General features: G+C 41.5%; 1 long non-coding RNA gene across 2 annotated transcripts; it reads right to left on the bottom strand.

Moving 5' to 3' along the window:
* Positions 1-19,071: 19,071 nt before the first annotated feature.
* Positions 19,072-21,890, bottom strand: LOC133278546 (uncharacterized). Of its 2 annotated transcripts, XR_009746591.1 has the most exons (3): positions 20,059-21,865; positions 19,470-19,635; positions 19,072-19,297 (listed from the first exon to the last, which is right to left on the bottom strand). It is a non-coding gene; the product is annotated as an uncharacterized LOC133278546 (long non-coding RNA). The 2 variants fall into 2 exon arrangements; XR_009746590.1 differs by having other exon boundaries at positions 19,470-21,890.
* Between the last annotated feature and the right edge of the window lie 3,312 nt (positions 21,891-25,202).

Here is a 25,202-nt window from a genome sequence, read left to right as displayed (position 1 = left end):
CTGTCCCTGCCATGGCAGGCTGGTTGGAACTGGATGGTCTTTAAGGTCCCTTCCAACCCAAACTATTCTATGATTAACAGCAGGAAATAGCTCTCCTAAAACTCTCCTACTTTGGCCCGGTATCCCAGCCCCACCCCAGGGGGTCATTGATGCAACTTCCATGTGGGAAAGGGTAGAACAGCACAGGTCAGTAAAAGTGTGCTGTGCTGGGTGTCTCGTCAGTCTCTGTGTATGAACAGGCACACATGTTAGTAAAATATTTAGCTCACACTAACTAATTTATTGCTGCATTTGCAATCTGGGAATGAACATACTCCTGTTTGTCCAGGCAAGTAGTCTGTACTCACCTGCACTCTAAGGCTGCTGAGCACATGGCCTGTATTCATCGTGGTGGTATCAGTTCGAAGTTTCTGGGCTATCAGACACTGCAGCCCAGTTAATTCCTCAGTGTTACCTGCCAGGCCTCAGCAGTCCGGCCCAAAATGCTTCCAAAGTTAGGTGCACTGCCAGCATTGAGTGCCTCACTGCCTTAATAACAAAACCAGATACTGGCCAGCAGCCTGCAGAAAAGAAGGTTCAGAATTTATTAGCTAGAAGAAAGAAGGGAGCCCAGGCTTGGCAACATACTTATTTTGTATCTCCAGAAAAACAGAATCTGGCAGCAACAAAAGGAGGAAGATTTGTTTTCAGAAGTACTTTTTCTTACTAGTATACAGCTCATGAGTTTACAAGATACTACAAACAGCAATAATAAACAACAATTTTGTGTATTTTAGACCAAGCTAACTTTTCTATTTACCCATACTTCACTATTTCCCCCAAGGAAAAAAAAGATTTCTCAGGAAAAAAAACAAAAAACAAACACAAGCTATCTGTAAATTGTTATTATTCTAACTGCATTTAACATTTTTTCCTCAACTTTAATCTGTGCAGTACTTGTGTAACAGGGACTGGGTCTTACAGTTCTGCACCCCGGAATGGAAGGCCTCACAGACAGTGCAGTACATTTTTGCACCTCAGAGAAGCCCTGAAGATGAAAGTACCAAGTTCTGATCATTCAATAGGTTTCCTGGGTGATCCAGTGCAAGTTAGTTAATTCATCCTTGATCTGCTTAATTCAAACCCCTGCATGATGTTTTAATGGTTCTTACTTGTAAAGAGATAATAATAAATCAAGCGAAGTATTGTGGTGGCTGAAGATACGAATCTGTTGGGAATCACAGATCATGGATAACAAACACCATCAAACCTCTGCCATGAGGACAGGCTGAGAGAGTTGGGCTTGTTCAGCCTGAAGAAGAAAGCTCCAGGAAACCTTATAGCAGCCTTCTGGTACCTAAAGGGGGCTTACAAGAAAAATGGAGACAGAGTTCTGAATAGGGCGTGTAGGGATAGGACAAGGGCTCATGGTTTTACGCTAAAGGAGGGTAGATTCAGGCTAGGTACAAGAAAGACATTTTTTGCCACGATAGTGCTGAAACACTGGCACAAGTTGCCCAGAGAGATGTCCCATCCCTGGAAAGCTCAAGGTCAGGTTGGATGGGGCTTGGAGCAACCTGATTTAGTTGCAGATGTCCCTGCTCATTGCAGAGGGGGTGGACTAGATGGCCTTTGAAGGTTCCTTCCAATCCAAACCATTCTATGAAACCACCAGTATCAATAACCATTAGCATAAGGCAGTGCTGAGTGGTAGGCTGGTAGTGTTGGAAAGATACAGTCTGTGTTTATGCCTCTTGTTTACATTATGATGACACCTGTACTATGAAACAGTGTTTGTGGTTAGAGGAGCACTGCTTGTTCATCACCTTCTGCCTTGTTGCTCTTTGGATGAACATGCTTCTCTGCCCACGTGTCCCCTCTGCATGCTGGATTTTCAATGTCCAGTCAGCAAAAAAGCATCCTAATGCAGGAAGCCCAGATTCCAAATGTAACCTAGCTGCTTTTCATACAGGTCTTCCATGACACAGGGCAAGAGATGTGCTGACCCATGTAACCCCATGCTGCTCAGGAGTCAGTTCAGACAAAAATCATTTCTCACTGTTGGGTATCTCGCAGCAATGGGGGGGCCCAGGGATCCCAAATCACCACACTGCCTTGCCTGATGCAAGGAAATGCTAAGTGGAAAAGAAAGCCCTTTCTTCTGTAAGCTGTACTGAGAGGATTAGTCATTACAGAGGTTACACAAGACCGCTATTGGGTAGCAATAACTTTGATCGCTAAAAGCTGCAGCCAAGCTGATAAGCAGGAGAAGAGAGCTGATATATCCCGTTTCAAATCTTCCTGTGTAATCCCAAGGTCTTGATTTTATAATCTTGCTCTGAAAGCACCTACGAATTATTTCTCAAAAAGAAACACATTTCAGTTTAACCTGATAGCATTTCCTTTTTTCTCTTTTTTTTTCTCCTTTTTTCCTCTTTTTTCTTTTTTTTTTCCCCTGTTTTAGACAGAAGTAGCATCATTATCTTCTTTGAACTGTGGAGCGCTAGCAGAAGGCTGATAGAATAACAAGACTGCATACTACCTCAGGGAAGCAGAAGAATTCTTTTCCTGGTATGTTTCAAACATGCCCCTCTCCAGAGCCATCCTCTCTCAGCTACTGATCAAAGCCTGAGTTTTCCAAGCTAGTTATTTAGACTGTAGGCTTCTCAATGTAAGAGCTGTAATTTTTATATCTGAGTCTTTAGGCACAAGTCCATCAGGGGAAAAACCCATCCTACTCTTCAATATTCTGTGCACGTGTATGCTTTAGGTCTCTCTAATTTTGTACCCCAGTGGTTGACAGAATGAGAAAATAATGACTAACGCAATTTTAAAGTCAAACAACAAAGTCCCCACCTGGTTGTACTTCTAAAACCTACATTCATCTACGAATATCTTGATTGCTGCAGACCATTAATGTCATGTGGAATGTGGTGCACACTTTACCTTTGTGTAATGCAGAATAAATTAGGAAAGGAAAGGAGAAGTCCATGAACCCCTTAGGTAACATTAAGAAAGGAAGGACAAGGGGAATACAGAAAAAGAAGCAGTGAAGAAAGGGACTGAGTAGATGTAGAGCCCTCGAGCTTTGACCTTAGTAGATAAATACTTTATTCCTTAGTACATGAAAGCAATGCTGTTGTGAGGCTGTGAGCTCACCTTACCTTGTCTCCTTGTCTTTTCTTTGTTCTTAGCATTTCTGGTTTTAGAATGCATTCATAGTTGGTAGGATTACGATATAACTAGGAGTTTCATGTATCTCATTACCTGGAGATTGGCTGCTATAATAATGCATGTGACCATTCATCAATGTTTTGTCATAATTTCAGAAACCATTCCATATTCAAGATGACATGAAATACCAAATGGATACTTTATAAGTAGAGTATCTTTATTGCCCTTTTCCGCGTAGCCCATCGTGTTGTTACTCACAGTTAACAGGTTGGGCAGGCTGTTACTCAGCAGACACGTGAGGTTTTTCCTGCAGACATTGCATCTGAATTCAAGTAGCAGCTCCTTGGTGCTTTGGTGCTGATGTACTGTACTAACCAGTCCCTGCAAGCCCTTTACTATTTTCGTTATCTCTAATCTGAGGAGAAAATATATAAAAAGACATATTAAATAAATATTTTCTCTCTGTATGTTCCTCTTGTGAGGAAAATGACTACATTTCTCTAAAAACTTGGGTCGGGTTTATCTACAACTTCTTTGGCAGTACCTTTGAAAGACTTCAGTTCACTAGGCAGACATATTTAGCTTGTTCATTTTCCTTTCTTTTTCTGAAATCTAAGTGCTTTGGAGTTATCTTTGCTGTTAACTAATTACATTACACAAAAGTATTTAAAATCAGACCTAGCACAATTTTTAAAGGGTGGGGGGGGACACACAGACACATTGCATTTTCTACCCTCAAGCTACTTAGGTTGGGATGTGATTTTAATGTTAGATTGCTTATTTTTATTCCAAGCTCAGCTGCCTTTGTGTGCATGCTCCTTCCAAGCTCCCCCAAGAATTAAAGCCCTGTTGTAGCAAGGACTGTAACACATCTTAAGAAATTCAAGGCTGTTTTGCCACACAGAATTAAGGGCCACCAGGTGCAGGAAACAAGAGGGGCAGACTGGAGCAATCATGATAAACACGCGACCTGGGGTGCAAGACACTCTCCAAGCAAAATGCCCATCTCCTGCACTGCCACAGGTCCACCTGACTGCCCCTGTGTTATCATTCTCTGTCCTTCTCTTTCTGTTTAACCTAAAGAGAAAGCAGTGTATTCCCCTTAGTGTACCTCCATTTCTACAAATTGGGATAGAATCACAGAGTCATAGTTAAGAGTTGTAAAAGACCTTAAGATCATCTAGTTCCAACCGCTCTGCCACACACAGGGACATCTGTATCTTCAGTAGATTCCTTCCACTCTATTTTTGTCTCATTAGATTCGATATACCTATTGATTAGATCAAAATCAAGGGAATATTGTGTGCATAAAATACATGAAAACTGTGTATCTTAAGTTTCAGTGGTTTTTTATAGCTTCATTATAAAACCCCAGAAAATTGAACTGTATTAATAGAAATGCTGACATCCCTTTGGCTGCAGTTACATTAATTGAAGCCACCATAATTTAGCATCATTCTGAAGAATATAACCTCTAAAAGTACATTAAATAAGAGTGCATTAATGAGCAATTATACTAATCAATTTACCCTCTCAACATAACTCTCTTAACTGCAGCAAAGAAGACTGGAAAAAAGAAAACCATCAACAACAGAAATACCTCTGAAGACATGGACTTCTGGCCAACACTGCGAGGCAATCCTCTGCAAGGGCAGGCGTAAGTTGCTAGTCAAAGTCACTCCCAGTACGACTTGTTTTCTGTTTCTGTTTATTTCAGTCTTTCTGTTTCTTTCTTTCACTCCTGGCTATTTTTTCAGTGCTGTTCCATTCTCATTTGAAAAGCTGATATGTTATACATCGGCATAGGTTTGTAGCTAGACACATAAATACCTAATGCTTGTACAATTATAGAATAAGTATACTTTATCAGCAAGTTTATCAGTTAGTGGTTAGAATAGGAAGCAGGATTCCTGTATTAACACAACATATAAAGTTGGGTAACTTGCTTGGGTTTAGTAACTTGGTTTACTCTATATGTTAGGGGAAAAAAATAACATCTTCCATCATATGGACATTATTTATTGGGTGAAATTATACAGTAGTTAGACAAAGACAATTTGGAAACACTTGAAAAATGAGAGCACTCACTACTCTATAAAAATAGTTCCCAGTTGAAAAGGTGTTTCTTTGTAAGTCTTCATTTTGAGGGTAGGCAGTGGGAGATGCAGCTTTGTCTTACTAAAATTAAAAGTATCTCCTTAGTACTCTGTGAATGCTCCCAATATGGAATGAATACAAACCAAATGAGAAATTAAAAAAAAAAACAAAAAACACAAAACAAAAAAAAACACCCACAATTTTTCATAAACCTTCATTGTATTTTACATTTATTTGCCTCACTTTAGATCAAACAATTAGGTACACATCACTGCTTCTTTGTCGTTTCTTGTTAAATGATCAATGTGGATGCTTTGTACTTGACCCCTTAAGAAATTCCCTAATCGGAAGTAGAATTCAAGGTTTTACATACAAGATTGCACAATTGTTAATAAAATCCCTCTCTTCTGGGAAACACCGTTCATTAACATCTTTACATGATAATGGCACCAGCTGGGACACCAAAAGCACCAGCAGAAACCTGTGCTATGGATGACGTGTCCCATTTTCCTACCCAGTAAACACTTTCCATCTGATTAAACTCCCCCATAGGCTAGACTTGGCAGCTTCTGGGTTTTTTTGCCTTCCCAGATCACATGTGGACATGGGTGGTTACCAAGGCTGAGACGGGCCAGGCTTGAAATGCTTTGGCATTGATCTCTCCAGCTGCAAGACAGTTGCAATCCAGAAGCAGCACACTCTCTGCCCTGAGCAAACCCTCACATATTCAGCTTCCAATCACAGATGGACAGCCTATGGCCAGGAAAAGCCTTGACCAGGTTTTGCCATACCTGTCATCATGAGCATGACCTTAGACCCTCTTGAAAGCACCACTGGGCTTACAAGATTACCATTAGCCACTTGTTTTGCAAAATGTGGAGTTTTTTATGTGCTGAAATCCTAAATAACTTTTAATTACTACTAAGTGGGGTTTTATTTCCTAGAAAAGACAAGGATATTGGCTTTTAACTAACACAAAAGTCACAGTGATAACATTAGATATGAACTTTATGTGTATCTACATTTTTAATTCTGAGCAAATGAATAGCTCTTATTAGAATACAGAATCAATTACCAAGTTTTATACCCACCAAAGACTTTAGTTATGAGTTAGTTTTGCAGTGTCTGGTTTTCTGTGGCTGAAGGAGATGCTCTGCAAGCTGTGGCATCTGTGGCCCATTTGTGCCACCTAGGGCATCTCACTCTGTGCCACTCCACATTTTCACACTCATTTTATGAAAATTCAGCCTGATGAAGTCAGTTATCACAAGGTACAGTTAAAGCTATGTCAGCTAATGGTTTAAATCATCTTGACTGAAGCCCCTCATTCCCTTCCTGAGCTCCTCCTTGAGCAGGCAGTAGTGGGGCTGCCCCAGGGGCAGAGATCAGCTGCTTTGCCTAGCCACCCTACTCCCTGTGCTACTGGCGGGGAGGCGATGTGCTGGGGTGCCTCTTGAGACATTTATCCTGTGTGTGCAGCCCTCTGTCTGCTTTGTGCAGTCAGGGCCAAGACTGAGGCCTGAACCTAGTGGGCACTGTGGGTTTCCCAGTGGGATTACTCTGATACTTTGCTTTAGTCACTGGGAGTGTTTGAAAAGAGCACATGGACAAGATCTCCAGAAGCAAGGGGGAGACACAACACCCAGCACACTGGGCAGTGTTGACACAGATCAGCTTGACACCTACGACAGGCAGGACTGCAAAGGTCATCCTTTGCAGTTCTTGCTCATCTCCCGCACCAGGCATGCTGGACCAGGCTGACTCCTGACTGCCACAGGAATTACCTGCCCAGGTAAGGAAAAGAGTTTGGTTCAAAGTACACAGTTCTTCAGGGAACGAGAAATTTTCTAAGAGACATTCACCAGTTCCTCATATTATTTTGCAGCTAGTTAAATAACTGCTGTGCGAGAAGCTCTGCAGGCAGTAATTATTGCTCCATTTTCTTCTATTAGGCAGTCCTGAACTGAGCCATGAAAATTGCTTTGAAATCACAGCACACAAAGAGGAAACTTTTGGACATCATTTATTTTGGGATGTTCCAAAGCTATCTTCCAAACCAAAAAAGAAGTCCATCCCTGCCAAGTCCTTAATCACTGAAATGAAGAAAGAGACCACAAAACTGAATGAAAAGATGATTGAAACAATTTTCCTACTCTAAAAAAAAATCCTTTTTTTGGAGTTACTGTCAGAAGAAAATGAGGGAGCAACGAAAACCCTTAGTAAATCACTGATGTATCTAGCAGAGGTGACCCTCAGAGGCCAAGCATTTGAAAAGAGAGCAGTGCTGGAGTTTGTCCTTGCTGGGAAAGAACTCGTACATGGACTTTGCATTTCAGAAAATAAAGCCTTGCTAGCATTTCCAGAGAAATTTCCAACCGTGTGAGAACAAGGATCTTCTTAAGAGTATCAGCTATATTATGCCATTATAACATAAGTGTAACATAATATCCCAGCACTTCTGCTTCAAGCACTTACAGACTTATCTTGAAAACGTTTACCAGGTACAGGATGACAGTATTATTTATAGCACAGAGGTACCAAAGGGCTCACTCTGTCAGGATCAAATGCCATTGGGCTCGACAGTATGTAAATGCAGAGCAGTAAAGTCCCTCAATTGTACAGCTTGTGCCTGGCCCAAGACAGAAGGTATGTTTTAGAACTCTGTGAATATGATCTGAAAAATGCTGTAAGTACTGTCAAAGGGACCAATGTATATTTAAAACACAAATGTATCCAACCTCTGGCAAACTCAGAGTTTAAATCTAGTCTGAAATATGATGCTGTGAACATGAATAAGAAGACAACAGCAAACCAAACTGTATGATTTGGAAAGCTAGCTGGGAACAAAACTTAATTTTAGCACATCCTGCAAAACATTCACTATGAAATATAAAATCATCTCCTTGCCCTGAAGTAGCAATCACCAGCTAGCAACATTCTGTCAGCATCAGACTAGAAACAGTCCTGACAAGGGAGGTGAAGAAGGGGAGTGCAGTAGAGGATGGATTTCAGCAAATAAATGACATGCTAGGGATGCAGATGTCTTTGGAAGTTACCAAACACAAGAGCACAGTTCCCAGCAAAGACCCCTGCAGGCTCACTCTCCACCCTCCTCCCTTCATCACTGCGCTTGTTTCAAGTGTTTGTGTGTTTTAAACTTCCTGGCACATGTTACGTGGACTGTCTGGGTGGTATTCAATAAACACATTCGAGCCAGGGACCCCACTATCCCAGGCACCCTTTTACCTCATTTACATCCTTTACCTCTGGGTGGAGGCTTCTGCCCTCCTGCTATAGACAACCCTACCACTCAACCTGACTTCAGCCAAGCTGGTGGAACTGGTCAGGGGGAAATGCTTTTACTTGTGTTTAATCTGTCTTGTTTGTCAGCTTTTTCTTATGCAATCCTTAAATTCTTACTTTTGTATTTTGAAGCATGTACTCCCTGTCATATGCATGGTACTGAAGCCCACAAGGTACTACTCAGTAGCATTATTTTCCTCAGGAACTGGGAGAGTTTACTTTTCCACAGAAAGGGGTTTGCTATTTTAAGTGTGGAATGAGGTGCATGACTGCTCCTGGAGGTCTCACTCCAAAAAAGAGAGTAAAGCAAAACCTTGGATGTCTCCCAGCATAGGATTGAGCCCAGGGGGTCTTCTTTGCCAAAAAGGACCAGAAAAGCCTCAATTGTACATTCTTAACAAAACAGAGAGAACTATTAAAATATCATAGGCAAGAGCATTACAGCAGGCTCTGAGATGTATCTTATGAGATGTCCACAGCCCACCACACTGACAAATATAGAGGTTGTTGTGCTGCAAATGACTCTGCCTCCAGGAGTGTTGTGGAAAATCTGCAGGGAACAGCTTTAAGATGACCAGCAAGATCTGGGCACATACACATCTCTTCACATCCTAATGTTTTGCTGCTTCCCTGTGCTCCGTTACATACCTCCACTTGTTACTTCTTGTCATGTAAAAGCTTTGGGCCATTTCAGTCTTGTGCTTCTGCAGTGCTGAGACCTCAGCTGCCAAAGAACGTGACTCCTCCATCCTGTGATTACATCAAGAGTCATGAAGAATAATAACGAGGATACATGTTACAACTGCAGCTCAGCGAGGCTTTTTGTTCTATTTCGTCTTTATACCTCCTTGGACATGAATTGTACAGCAGGTCAAAAAGCCCCAAGCAAAACATTTAAAGATCATGATTTTTAACTTAGATGCCATTAAAATACTCTCAAACAATAGCTGATTCATTTGTGAAAACTGATTTATTTATAAAGATGCAAAGTGCAAAGCTGTACCAAGATCTCAGAGCAAGGGACTGAAACAAACAGTATGTTATGAAACCTTCCACTAGTACCTGCAGAAGATGAAGTCTGTGGCAGAGGGAGAAACACAACAGGCAGAACGTCCCAAGCCTTAGAACAAGAGGGTAGATGCTTCTTCAGACACCAGAAATAAACCACTTTAATAGCTCTTTCTAATATTTGTTGGCCTCATTTGTCGTATTGTCAAATGCCACAAATCTTCCAAAGGGCTTTCGAAGCCTGTATTTGTTTTTAGGAATAGCAACCAATAAACAGAGGCAGAGTAACACTAGCAACAGGAAAGAAGCGTTACCCACATATAAAGGAAAACAAAACCTTCTCAACAATGCCTGAAGAAGCCTACAGGTCCTAAGGCTGATCCAGAAACACTGCTAATCTAAGATTGCTTTTCACCTTTAGGATATGCTTTCAAATTCAGCCAAAGCTGTCATTAATAATTAATGTAACACTAATTTTTGGGTGCTTTCCCCGATAGACATTCAAGATTACACCATTCCCACATGACACAACTTTATTTGTAGAGTATTTCTGTGGGTGGTGAAGTAATTCAGATGCTCTCTGCATTCTCCTTAAAGGACCTCCTCTCCAAACACAAACTGTGCCCAGCTTGGTTTCAGTGCTGAGCTCTGCTTTTTCCTGAGCATCACTTGGTGCAGTAAGAAGGCAACAACCACAGAAAGCAGTGAGGATCCCTGACTCGCTCCACACCCCCACAGCCTGACAGCAGCAGAAGCATCTCTGCATCCCTCACACGCACCAGGTACAGTGGGACAGCACCAGCCCATGCCCTGGCCATACTAGTTTTGGCCCCAGCCTATCACTACAGTCTTTACCAAAATCAAGCCTCTACTTTTTTCTTCCTTAGCAGGAATTTTCCATTCACTGTTTCAGCTGGAAACCATCCACCTTCCTGCACCAGGAGAGGCAGAAAGAGGTCAGAGAGAGTGAGCCCTAAGCGCTACGTAAGGCTTTATGTTTGCCAGACGCTCGAGTAACTGCGAGTCTCCCTCCGCTGCAGGGTGGGGGTCTCAGAACCACCAGCAGAGACAGCCACTTGCGGTGCTATCAGAGCCACACCACTGGAGGAGTTGTGCCTGTCCACAGTTCTGCTGCCTAAGAATTGTCTAGCCCTTGCAGACTGGCACAAAGAGGCTTTTCACAGAGGTCCAGATTTCCTTCAGAGCCTGTCCCGTGTTTATATACAGGAACTCTTAGGTTTAGTCTGGGAAGGTCTGCAGATTGCCAGGGGGCTCTAGGGCAAGAATTCTGTCAAAGAACGTGTGTCGCAATGCATCCTCCAAAGGGCCTGCTTTCTGATTCATTTAATCTTTCCTGGAATTTAACTTCTTAGCCCCAGCTCCTTTGTGCATGATTTATCTTCAGACAATATTTGACTTTTGTGGCAGTTGTGATCCACTTTGTTCTGGAGCAGCTCTGTTACTTTGGATGTGTAGAGCCAAAGACAAGACAACTTGCAGGGCCAAGTGGGTGCCCAACCAGGCAGTTCTGTGACAGGGCTGAGCCACAGGGTAGCTGCCAGCTGACCAGACACATCCCTTGCTCTCTTCAGTGTTCCTACTGGGTCTGTTGCTCCAGCACCACTGTTGAGCTGACTCCAAAGCAGACTGCTTCAGCACTAAGGGCAGCAGTGGGATGCCAGGGCAAAAATAGCCAAAGCATTGCCCCTTTTGGCCACCAGTATATCTATTCAAGCATAAACCTGTACCACAGCGCAAGTATGATGAGAAGAAGAGCCAAAAGCAGATGGCTGAATGGATCCAGGCAACAAAACCAGTGGTGGTGATCTCAAACTGCTCTTCTCTTTGCACACTGTTTTGAGACACAGGAAAAGGATTTAATAACATACACATTGGTATCCTGTCCTATTTAGTCACACAAGAAGTGGTGACATATGGGGCTGATGAGACACCTATAGGCACCCAAGGCATCTCAGGTGGCACCAAAGGGCTACATTTAAACAGCAGAATCCCACCTGCAGCTTCAGAACCAACCTAAAACTGTCAAACACCTAGACTGCCAGGACAGAGCAAAGTTCCCTTGAAAACAGGGGAAGGGCCACTGCCTCCATCCGTCTGGTTGCTGCTATATGTGAAGGGAGAGGAATGGCAATATTAGCAGCTGATAGCAAGCTCATCTTTTTCTTACCTATCATGCACAGGTTTCTCTCTAATTCTACAGAGAAGGCAGATACCTATTATTTCTTTGAACTGGAACAGGCCTTCTCTCTCTCTCTGATTATGTATGTATAGACAACAAAACCATCACACCACAGTAGTATTATCTGACCCCACTTTTACAGATTCTCCACAGGAATATAAATGCTGACAGATTCCCCAGGAGGTAGAGATATCAAATGAATAAGACAGCACTGAATCCATGTCACACACCCTCATTAACCACACCTGGCACACATAAGGACAGCATCGTATTCAAGAAAAATAAAAAATGGAGCATCTGGGGCACAGAGCATGTAAAGGTGTCTGTAATAGTAATGTCAGAGGGATGGCCTAGTGATAGAAAAGGAGTGAGATTTGAAGAAATGTGAAATAGGTTTTATTGGACTAACTGTATACTTAGGAAAGGTAGACAAGTTTTCAGTCACAAAACAATCAGGAGGCTGTTGCTTTCATGCACACAGAACAGCATCTGGTACAGAACGCTAGCAGCAGCAGTATGGAAATGAGGGGAGAAGCGTTACAGAGGAAATTACCCAGAGATTCTCATAAAATTAAAAATCTTTCATTATCATGATGGGTTAACTTGGGACACTTCTGGAATTTTGCGATCCATGCACATGCGTGATGAAATTGATGCTTTTTACAAACAGTCCTGCTACCATGCTAGGATGAATTGCTAGGATGGTTTCTAGTTTTAAAACTAGAGTGCAGCTAGAAAGAACTGCAGCACCAAGACGATTTCATTTTAGTGAAATTGCCATTAATGTTTCACCTAATGTGAGCCAGTTTTCTCCTTCACTTAAGAAAAATGTATCCTTAAACACTCCATGTTCCATCTGATTGCACTAACAGAATTCAGAGCAATTAGTGATGTGTTTCTTTTGTACAGTAACAAACTGAACACCTGTCTTTTTTATAACTATATGATTATATTTTTGTTAAGAGTAAAATAAAGAAAGTTAAATACTAACTTGTTTGGAAGAAGTAGATTTAAATCAGAGGGACAGTAACATAAAATCCACTCCTTATTTCGTTCATGGATTAGAAGTCATTCTCAGGCTGAGGTTAGTTTGGGTGGGACAGCATTACAAGTGTTTGAGCCATGAGAACAGCATTCTTCGTATAGCTGTTTGCAGCTAACAGTGGGTGGGATTCCCAGAGGAAACTATCAAGTAACATTACCGTATGTTAAAATAACTTCAGTTTAAAGCCCCCAAAGCTATAATCATTGATAGGACTCTGCCTGAAGAACTCAAGTGCTCAAGAAACAGTTGTTCCAGTGACAAAATTTTCACAGCAGCAGGCATCAGATGCTCATATACTCAGTACAAAAAAATAAGTACGAAAGGCTTTATAACAATTAAAAAGAAAAATAAAGGTATGCTGATGAACGCAAACTACCATGCAAGGTAATTATACCAATTACATTCTGACTATCCTTTCCACAGAGATAGCAGGGGCTTACCATATTCCTCCCTACTTATCTTTAGAGATTGAACATGCATGGAATGCAGAATGTTTTTATCTAGAAGCGCCAAATTCCTTAAAATACCAGACCTTTGATCTCTCTGACCTGAAGTGACAGTAACAGAACTTAGGAGACAACAGCTGAATTAGCCATTAGTCATTAGCCACAGAACACTTGCAGTAACAAATACATAAATGCACTGCAGTTTTGAATGATTCAAAGAATTATGTGAGTGTAAGGCTTGCTTTGAAAGTGGAATCGTACAGAATGAAGTTTTTTCAGATGTGGAAAATTAAGTTCTTATTAAAAAAAAATGCAATAAAGTTGTGTTTTATAGTACCTATATCAGTAACTAATTATGAAGTTAAACAAAATGCTGTACATCTCTATTTAAAATGTCACTTATGGATATTATTTAGTCTAGTCCTTTGGGTTTTTCTTGATAAAATTTCCCTGCAAGCACAGTATTTGGCTAAATTAGAGATTACATGCAAAAACAGCACTTATCTTGACAGCTTTGGCACATGCACTTAGGCATTGTCCGTGACAGAAAGATATATGAGAACTGGGTACACGTAGGCGTCACATGCCACAACACTACCCTTTCTACATGCACTTGCTTCTGTAATTCCCAGTACCACCTGCCTCAGACTGTAGGGAAGGCAAACCTCCTCCATTGCTCTCTACTTGGCAAGATATTTCAGGATCATGGCAAGGGCTGTGATGAAGAAACTGAAGGCACAAGGCATCAGAAAAGGTAGGCTCAAATGAACCGCTATGCCCTCAACCTGAACGCAGAGAGGAGGGGACTGCTGGTCGTCTACCACACCTTACCAACACTCAGTGAGTGCAATGATTTTCAGTACAATAAAAGAGAAGGAGGGCTACATGCCAGGAACAGACATTCCTCTGGGAAAATAGCAGATTTTAAAACCTGGGAAAGCTATATTTAAGTGCAAACTGATAAGGCTCAGAGCCTTGGTGAGCAAAAGACAACATCCACGAGTCACAAGAGAAAACAGACAACCACCCATAAATAGTTCTACTTTTAGTTGAGTCTGACTGGTTTGTCACAGCCCTCGGGCTGCTCTCCAGCTCTGCATAAGGCGGGACATGCCTGAAGCTCTGAACAATTCCCAGACTTTGTGCCAATAGTCTTCATACAGCCTTCAGACCCCCCTGACAACCCTAAATCATAGGTGATGTTGCCGGTACCAGCTTCCCACACTCTGCTCCTTTCTCCCGTGAAGTAACTACAAAACATAAACTGTTCAGTAAGACTGGAAGCTTGACAGTGCTTTCTGCTCATGATCCCAGCTTTATGGGGCCATCCAGACTGACCATGAAACTGCTGGCCTGTCAGAAGCTCCTTTAGACTCGGGTGCTGTCTGCCTACTGCACCCAAGGATGTCCACCAACCAGCAGCTGGGTGGCCTCTGGGCAAAAAACAGAAGGCAGGTCAGCAAAACAAAAATGAATGCCAGACATGTCAGTGAAAGCACCATTTAAATGGGTGAATTCTCCCACTGACTTTGGTATGAGCAGCATCATACAAAAGGAGAGGAACTGATATAAAACACATTAGCATTTTAATCATACTTCTCCTTGGAAAGTCTGTCTGGAAAGCTCTCCCTAGGCATGGTATCTACAGTATAGCACTTGCTTCCTGATGCAGATCACTCACAGAAATAGACTTCTGCCTCCTAACAGAGAAACAGGGGCACGATTCAGTAACTGAACCATAAAGAAATGTAACTCGTAAGTTATCACGCAGCTCAGCTCCACTCTTCGCTCAGCTCTGCCACCCTTCTTATACAGGAATTGGTTGTACCTGTGGAGAAGGTAGCATTGCTGACTGTAAGCCACTTCAATCTTTTCAAAAGTTTTCTCCACACCTACAGACAGTATCTGGTGCTTAGTACAAGGACTCAGAAAGTATACATCACTCCTTTGAAAGGCAAAGCAAGCAATGAGGAAGAGAAGGATCCACTCTCAGAAGCGGTGCAGGACATGGATTTGTTTGCCCATTCAGAGCCTGACCTTTCCTACCCTTGACTAGCCTGCATTGATTTCCATTTGTGCAGGAGGGCAGTGGCTGAGCACCACTTGCCCACCCACCCACTGTATCTGGGCAGGCTGGGCTCTGCTGCAGGAGGAGACTTCCATGAGGCCTCCAAAGAGCAGTTGGCATTCCAGTGCTCCTATCCCCTGTGTAGCATGACACCACCTTGCCACAACCAACCTGTTTTCCCCCAGCGACTGCCTTTTTTTTTCCCCTCACTGTGCCCAAGGAACCAAACTCCCTGCTGCACTTCCTAGGTGTACACAGCATGGTACAAGAAGAGGAACTGGAAAGTACTGCGATGCCACTGAAGGACCCAGTCCAGGATCAGCAGCTTGCACAGGTACTCCAAGGACCCCCATAGTATGGTGAGGCCACCACATGACCTGTGGCCCCAGGAAGGGGTCCCAGTTGCTCTGCACCAGGATGGCAGCAGTGCCATTTCACTGTCCTTGCACATCCAAAAAATTTTCCTCCCCACCAATGCAGTGCTGTCATAGCCAGCCCTGACTGGGAGGCTGGGTACAGAGCAATCTCTTCCCTGGGCTCATTTTCAAGTATTTCACTCCTAAAGGAGTTTATCATAAATAAGTCATCAAATTAAAGTAACTGAAGAATCCAAGTTTCTGTTATGTCTACATTTAAGGTCAGTCATCTCATTAAACAGGGTCTGTTTAGGCAGTATGATTATGCTCAGTGCGAAGCACTCCATTCAAGAAAGCTTTTCTGTTACTGGTAAAAATAATCTTTGGATGGTTCTCTTTCAAATCCATTTAATAATATTGGTCCTGGAAATAAACAAGGTATACCCCCAATCTTTGTACTAGAATGTTATCCCTGAATCTTTTTTTCTTCAAGTAAAGGCTCAAACATAGAATGCAGCAGCCACCTGAAACATTACATCCTTTTTTTTTTTTCTGTAAAACACAGAAAAAAAAAGGATCCAAGTGCTTTTCCAAAAGAAATAAAATCATCCAGTTCAACCTTGTTAATGCAAACTGGGCCTTTATTTTCTGAACAGTCAATAGCTGTGTTTAATTTATCCCTTACACAAAGTTATGGCCAGGCTAGTTTTTGCAGCTCTAATATTCCCCGAAGACTATAATATGATTTAAATGACTTGGGGGCATTGGAGAAGGGCTTTTCAAAGACTTTACAACCTATGTCTTTTCTGCTGCAGACTGCTAATGCATAATTTCATTTTTTCCATAAAGATTTATGTCCCTTTCTATCACACAGTATTAAGATGCCTCTTAGAATGTTCCTGTGAGATAGGAAAAAATATTGTAGCCCTGCCCTTACACTGGAAACCATGCAGTATCCTGTACTCTTTACAAGCCTTAATGGATTTTTTTTCCTGAACTGCTTGTATTTTCAATTTCACTTTCTGTGGGTTTGAAGATCAATAGAGGGAGGTGATGCTGAGGAACAGCAATTTAAAGTGTATAACTATTGTGCAGATGCTACAACTTTAATTATAGAAGCTTCTGTGCCTGTCCAAAACTTCTGTGATAAACAATCTGCTTACATAGTGGCAGCAACAAGTTCAGCATCCATGAATTTATATCCATGAACACTGGCTGCAGCAGCAGAGCTAATCTGGTATATCCTCAGAAGTGCATCCCATATGGATATCTTGCTAAGGGAAATCAGCTAGCTACCTTGTCAAGAATTATTTATATTGTTACATGGATTTTCACATAGAAGAAACACAAGTCTTTAAACTGCTTTCTCCAATTCCTTTTATTTTTAGCTGAACACATATAATGAACTAAAAAAAGAGAAAAATAACACAGTAATTTTTTATAACTCAATTTTTACAGTTGCCAAAATAATGACCTATGGACCAGAGCAGGCCAGTGTAAATCTTAATGCAGAGGTGGTCAGGGATGGTGACTCAGAAAGATGGTACCTGGCATGCTGGTTAACAGTTAAATAGCAGTTGGCAACTTTTCGTCAGTTCCAATGTCCCTCTCCAGAGATACCATCTCTGAGGCTTTGCCTGCAAAGGAAGTGGAACTGCTTTAATAATGCCAAAATATATTTACTACCTGTGAAGCAGTCATGCCAAGACTGTTAATGACAAACAGTACATAAAAGGAAACAATGCACAATGCAAAGTATACACATCCCAGTTTGACGGTTAAGATTACCCTGGTATAGTAATTTTTGTTAAAAAAAAAAAAAACACGTTCTGACATAGTTAACATTACGATCTAAGCACATTCCTGCCTATGAAAACAAGTCTGTTAAGGACTTCCAGATGAATATGAGGCATTGTCTCTAACTCTGGTTCTAAAGGACCCATAAAGGCCCCTGTCTGGGGTTGAGGCACCTTAAGATCTCCTAATACAATCTCTGCAGGGCCCAACCTAAGCCAGCAGCATGCTGAAACTCTAATGAAACCCTTCTTTGAGACAGCTTACCACAAAAAGCAAGAGAAACAGGGCAAAGAATCTCCAACCACAACATCTTCTGCTTTTAGAGGATTGTTATGACAATTCTGAGATGCCCAATCCCATCTCATTCTTAGCTTCTATTTCATAACACTCTCAAGTTTGTTAGTATTTCAGCTAGATAACAGTAACCCTACCTTTTCTGTCATATAAGTCCTTTTTCTTGTGTTGATGGCTGAGCTCTCACCCTAACAATTTCCTACTGAGCAGAAACCTTATCTCATCCATGATGTTCCTGTGTATCCACTATTGGGAGCCATCAACTGCTTTCTCCTTGTACAGACATTTGATTCATGCGTTCATACCACACAATTCGTATCCTACCTGATAGTTCTTTTTTGTAGAAAAATATTTCGTTCAGAGGGGCTAGGCAGGCAGAGACTTCACAAAAACTGGATCCAGTTGCTTTCAGTATTCCTTCTTTACTGATGTGTCAAATAACTTTTGGGGCAGGTCACCTGAATGAATGCAGTACAACAGGTTGGGCATGTCTCAGTCTGTTTTCAGTCACAGAAAACTATATGATTTGTTAACTGGCATAAATATAACCTGCACTGTCACAGTGCTATCAAAATACAGATTGTGAAAACCACTAAGCTAGCTACATACAAATTAAAATTACATTTAGCCAAGAAATCAGCTATTCTCACAGCAAATCATCCTGCAAACGATAAAAAATAATCCAAAGCATTATGATAAAAGAGAGAAGAAGCCATAGTAATTAAATAAATCAATTATTTATTTTCTGAATATCATAACAAGGATTTGAAAAGCATTACATAAATGGGATTTCTGAACTGTGTTGACTCTTTCCAGTTCCTCATTCAGAGGTGGCCTCTGGATCTAGGACAAGGAATAATTAGCCACAGCCAGTAAGAAAAGATTGTTCAGGAAGGAGACTACAAATGCCTATGTAAATACAGGAATAAGAATTTTTATCTGTAGTTATCAGGTTGCCAGACAACAGCACGGGATAAAGTTGAGTGCTATTGGTTGCATTACCTTCCCTCAACTCAACAAGACAGATGTCATTTCTTAACACTATAGCTCCCAGACCATTTTAAAGGAAAATTCAGATCAAATTACAGCAGTCTCATATGTAGATCACGAAATTTAATTGTGGTGTCTCTGCACAGGGTGGGGGGTCGGAACTAGATGATCTTAAGGTCCTTTCCAAAACCAACCATTCTATGATTCTATGATACGGAATGGTCTTCCAATAAGTAATGCCGTAACAGGATTCTGGCTAAGACACAGGTACTAATTTCTTACAGGAAACTAACCTTACATATTTATGACTGAAATATTGCACTTCCTTGGTCTTTATCTGGACAACAAAACTTTGGGGAATTGCTTTCACTATCTAAAATGAAACACTTGCTTAGATCTTTGCAGGGGTTTTGTTCTCTCAATAGAGCTCTCAGTGAAATGCACACAGTAGCAAACCCATTTATCCAGAAGGTGTCCTCATATGTGTTGTGGCATTTGTAGTTCCTTCATTTTATCTTGGGATGTTTAGGAACAAAAAACCTAAGCACAGAGAAAACATACAATCATTTACCATCTACAGGCAGACAGATCTGTAAGTCTGAGCTAAGCTTAAACATACAAAAATGCCTTAAGCGAAATAAACCACTTCTTTTTAAGACATTAGAAGAAACTATATTTACTGCGAGGGTGGTCAAACACTGGCACAGCTTACCCAGAGGGGTTGTGAAGTCTTCATCCATGGGAGATACTCAAAACCCAACTGCTCAAACTGACCCTCCTCTGAGCTGGAAGGTGGACTAGATGATCTCCAGGGGGATCTTCCAGGCTCTGCCACTCCGGGATGTGTAAAACCAGTTAGTGAATCTGTATTCTGTCTGCTAGAAAGTCCAAAACACAGAAGAAAATTTCTCAAATTCCACATTTCTTCACAGAAAAGTTCTTATAATGATAATTATAATGGATTCTTATAATTAATATTCAGAGATTAATTTTAGATCCAATAACATTAAATCAATTAGTTTGTTTGTTACGTATTACTTGATAATAAACAACTGAGTGATACAAGAGGGAAGTGATAAGAATGTGCTATACAGCTGGGGCAGGGGAAAGACAGTTTGCCTCTTTCAGCAACAGCTAACTCCTAGTCCAGCTGGATCTGTACATAAAATGCAAAAGGTAGGAGTGTGACAGAAAATAGCAACAGAGATATAAGATGGGACAAGTGAAACTAAAATACATATGCACGTCAATCAGTAAACATGGATTAGCTGTGAAACAGAACTCATTAATGAAGCCCGTACTTCCTACCAGCAATTCCACCCTCATATGACAAAGTTTGCAACACATGATGAAACAGCAAGAGACAGGTGTCACAAATCCACCAAGTCACACGGTCGGGGAGTAGTCTCTTGCCAAGAACTGCTTGAACCACTTCAGCAAATACTTAAAAATGAAGCAGATGAGGTCTGAAGGGAAGATCCTGTAGCACTTCCAATCCAGAAAGGTGACAGTTGGGCAGATGGTGAAGGAGAAGCAGCAATCAAGGAAAAGGAAGGAAACCAGAAAGTGCATTCTTCTCCTAAAATCAATAGGTAAAGGAAGGCATTTTTGTAATTGCACATTCAGGAAGACCATCTCCAGAAGAGTGTGCACATTTTCTACAGTCTCCAGGCAAAAACTCCTCCCTTGCAGGAAAAAAGAATCAATTAATTTAGACAAATTCAATGCAACCAAAAAAATCCCCCCAAAATTCATGTTAGTATGCTTTAAGCCAAGGCCCTAAGATCCCAGAGATCTTGGCTGCAATGTTCTGCATTATGCTTGCTTCATTTTAAGGCATTTTAGAGAGTACTCTGATGGACCTTGCTGCTGTACTGTAAATTATGACTTGTCTGCTCTGTCCTTGTTCCAGAGGCCACTGCCACCAGAGCAAAGCCATCAGAAGCGAAAATATCCCGAAACTGGAGGTGATCTAGTGCACAGACCAGTCTTTAAATGCTTTCAGAAACATCCTTCAGTAGTAATGCTGTGCTGATTTAAAGTGTTACCACCTGCACATATTACTCCTGATGAGAGGGAACTGGCAAAAAGCAACTCACACCCACAGCCCTTTACTCCAGTGGAGAGCTACTGCCCTTTGCTCTGCTGCTGAAGGTGGCTTTGAGCTGAATGTGAGACACTAACTGTGGCAGCTGAAGGATGGGCACATGGTCTCTTCTGATGGCTATGTTAGACCACCCTAATTCTGACAGAGCAACCCTCAGGGTAATGCTGGGTGTGATGATGCTTTAAGTGACCATGGCAAGACTTGCAGGGCTCATCTGTCTATCATAAGAGTAAACCTACCTCCATCATCACCTTAAGTAAATTGCAGGGCTTTGTGCTGCAGTTAAGTGATATGCAGAGCCTCATTCTGTTCTATCAACGCCATGGTCAGGGTGGTCAAGCTACTACCACAGTACAGCTCCCCAGAGCTTGCTGCTTGGATTGACCTAATCTAGCAGAAAATCTCTTATTTTTCTGTATCAAAACCAAGAAAAAGAATTAAGCAATAAAATGTTGCAAGGATCTGTTTGGGAATGTGTGTTGTAATGAATGCCCTGGAGAAAGAGGAAGAATTAGCTAACATTGCTGATGACACTTGGTTGCTGTGGCTATTGAGTCTGTTGAGAAATGACTGTAAGAACTTGCAAGTAACATCAGGTGCAGTCAGCAGACCAGCAGCCCAGCAGCTGTTGAAAATGAATCTGTATAAAGACACATGTACAAACAGTGACACAACTGTCTATACTATTTAGTGGTAATCTTTGATCAAGCATCATGACAAGAACAAGAATCCAGAAAATATTGTCTACCCCTTTTTTTTTTTGCTACATAGGCCCAAAATGAGAAGAATTCAAGAATTACCAAATACTTTACATGCAGTCGTTCCCACTGACATCAGAGACAAGTCTTACTTTACAGACTTTAAACTAGTCTGCAGTAAGAATCAGAGAGATTACTGATCATCCTGCATACAGTATTATATAACAGACAAGAACTTCATAGCCTTTTTACACTTTTTCCCTCAATATGAGATACTGGTCACTGGGATTGATGTAAAGATGGTTTAACTGAAGTAACAAATTACATAGTATTATATAGATGGAAGCATACCAATAATACATGCTTCCATCACATACTAAGATGTAACTGAAAAAAAAAAAAAAAGCTGCTGAAAGTTTTTTAAAAGTATTAAACTATACTAAACCATCACCTAAATAACATTTCAAGAACAGGTTGCCTTCTTACTGATTAGATCCCCTTTAAACTAAGGCTTGCTGTCTTCCCGTAAGACTCCCACCATGTCCAGCACACATCCTATGGTGCTTGCTGACTAATAAGATGTTCAATACTGCCTTCACAGTTCATAGCCTGCATCTGTAGCTTATTTATTACACGTTATAATCCAAATTCATTGATAGTCTACTCATGGGCTTGTCTAACATGACCAGAGTATGTATGTGCCTACCCGAATTCCTCACAAACAAGAAAGAATTCACTCAAACAGTCCCTTTTGCCAATGTTATATTTCTATTAACCTCTATTTTACACAATTGGAAATTGAGGTATGAAAATATTAATTACAAGTATCTCAAATGACACTGACGGCTCAGAAACATACAATTTTTTTTTTTTTTCAGAGACTGCTTAAAATAAGAGTGGTACATAGATTTCACCTACATTTGCAAAAGCTCTGTATTTCTTCAAATCAAACTGAGGTTCTCAAGATGGATACCACAAAATAAGGAACACGAAAATGACTGACTGCTTATGAATCATCTATTTGAACTGACTGGCTGCTCATGAGACAGGAAATCTGCAGTAGCAGAAGAAACACCCCTGATTCATCAGGGTAGCATTCAACTGTGTGCCTATGAAGCTCTTTTACTTATTACAGTTTCTAGCACTAGTCACTATACTTTTTCCAGTTTCTTCAACAACTGGGGCAAAGATCCAACAGATAATGACCTTTGTAGAAAAACAAGAACGGAGTTCACTGGAAAGCAATATTGTTTGAACTAAAGGCCAGAGTGTAACAAGTACCATGTAAGAATGTCAAATTGCAAAGCCAACCACCAATAATTCATGAGGGTTTAACAAGGAAGCTATTAAAAACAAGGAAAAATACATGCTTGATAAAATAAAAATCTTAAATCAAAATCACAGTCAGCTCCGGAGCTGAAACACATTACACCACCCTGCCACTTCACCTAAAATAGAAACCAATAACCCCAGCAGCTTATCCTTTATGGAGAAGTGTAGAAAGGGGTTGAGACATGTTGCCAGTAGATTTTATGGAAATTTGTTGAGAGCAGGAAAGTTTCAAAAGCCTTCTGTTCCATTCCAGAGCTGCATGTGCTCTAACAAGCCATTATAGAAAGCAGGGAACAGTTTCACCAAAGGACTGAGGGAAGTTCTCTGCAAAACAAATCTCGTCAGGAAAGGCCTGTGTCTGTAAGAGAAGCATTTCTAACCAAGAACTCCAGTTTTGTATATTGCTTTAGCATAAAAACTGCCTTTTTTTTCAGTCTGGTCAGTGATTAATGTTCTTGTAAAAACTGCAGTCATTTTTAGTTTTCTTTTTTCTTTCTTCTAATGCTGAATAGCCACTAATTCATTCTGTAACTGACATAGCTGGGGCCAACTTTTCATCAAGATCAGCACTGCATCCACAAAATCTACATGAGCATTTACTGTATGTACACATGCTCATAAATAAGCACATAAGCAGGACTACACAATTTGTATTCAAAGATGTGGGTTTCTGAAGAGCAGCATTTTTCCATTACAATATTACAAGTAAAACATACCTTCAAATATGAACTCATTTTTACTAATTTGTACCTTAATGAAGAAGAGGAACAAATATTTACTTAATACAACATTTGAACTTGCCAGTACTGCTTTTTAATGAACAGTTCTGGAAAGCTCACTAAGTTTTGCATTTACAATTTAACTGTGTGAACAGTCAAAAAAGACAACGTATGTACCTAGAAATTCACCACCAGACCACACTCCTCTCCACAACTCCCTCTTGATTATCGTATTTCTGCATTTATATTTCCCCATTTGTGATGCCAAATGAAATAAAATATCCCATCTAAAACATTTCACCTTCTATTTCCTATTGCATTGAAGGCCCCCAAGTTATCTTTTTCTTGAGAGTTTATCTTTTAATTAGCCTGTATCATCACATGATACATTTGAACTGAAAGTTTATGATTATACAGCTCATTTTGGGGAACTTTTGGGTGGCTAAGAATAACTGTTATTTACTTGTATTAGGACTTGACCATGATGCTCTGGCAAACACTAATATTTTAAAATGTGTCAGCTTGCACTTGATTTGTGCTTCCTGCATTTTCAATATACTAGAACACAAGGATAATACCCTGCCAAAAAATGCAAACAAACCACAAAAGCATGCTATAGAAAATTACACATTGCAACACCTACTGCAGCTGCTACATCTATCCTCCTAAATAAAACAGACCTAGGACCAAAGTCTGGAAATCCTGCTCACTCTCTGCTTAATTTCCAGTTGAACCCCTGGCAAAGTATAGGGCAGAGGCAGCACTAAGGGACCCTTACCCCAGAAGCAGGGTTTGCATTCCCTCCACACGCTGGGGTTGGCTGAGGATATCTCAGCAGGTTCGACACCTGCAGACATCCTTCACACCCTCATCCCATACCTTGGGGCATGCCGTACTTACCCTCACTTCTTGTTACAAAAGCACTATGTCAGGTTGCCATACAGCCTTCAAAACATTCAAAGTGCTTGGAATTGGGGGGGGGGGGGGAGGGGTGCGGAAATAAGCTAAACAAAAATATATAAACTGCGCTTTAGAGCAACCAAGTGCTCACCTGGGGTGGGCGAAGGCAGGGGGCCATCATCCACCCAGCGTGCCACAGGCCCCCGGAGAGCCGGTCGGTGCAGCTCCGCTGTGAGGCACTCGCGTGGGGAGCTGCCGTGAACTACACAAAACGGAAACCGAAGGGCAGCGCCCTGTCCCTTCGCGGGGAGCTGCGGCACCCACCGCCGCCGGGAACGGGCCTCCGACGTGCTCCTTCGGCACGGGAGCCTCCACTGCGCGGTAGGGACCCAGCGGCCTGGGCCCGTCACCCCCCACGCTCAGTCCTATCTCGCCGCCAGTGACAGCGTGGCTGTGACACCCACGGTGCCACCGAGGGCCAGGCCCCAGCTGCCTGCCAGAGACACGAAAAAACGTATATATATACATACACACGTATATAGATAATAGATACATATACTATATAAACGCCTCAAGATTAAGTTGTGAAACCGACCAACTTTAAGCTAAGGTTGAGGTGTTCAACGCGAAGCCCAGAGGCCCAGCACAGCCGGCCGGGCGGGGCAGGCAGGCCCGCTTCAGCCGTAGCC

Source organism: Pezoporus flaviventris, unplaced genomic scaffold, assembly GCF_033815535.1.
Source record: "Pezoporus flaviventris isolate CSIRO_AGI_PZ_B2104156 unplaced genomic scaffold, CSIRO_AGI_Pfla_v1 ptg000066l, whole genome shotgun sequence".
Taxonomy (NCBI): Eukaryota; Metazoa; Chordata; class Aves; order Psittaciformes; family Psittacidae; genus Pezoporus; species Pezoporus flaviventris.
This window is presented reverse-complemented; position numbering and strand designations above follow the sequence as displayed.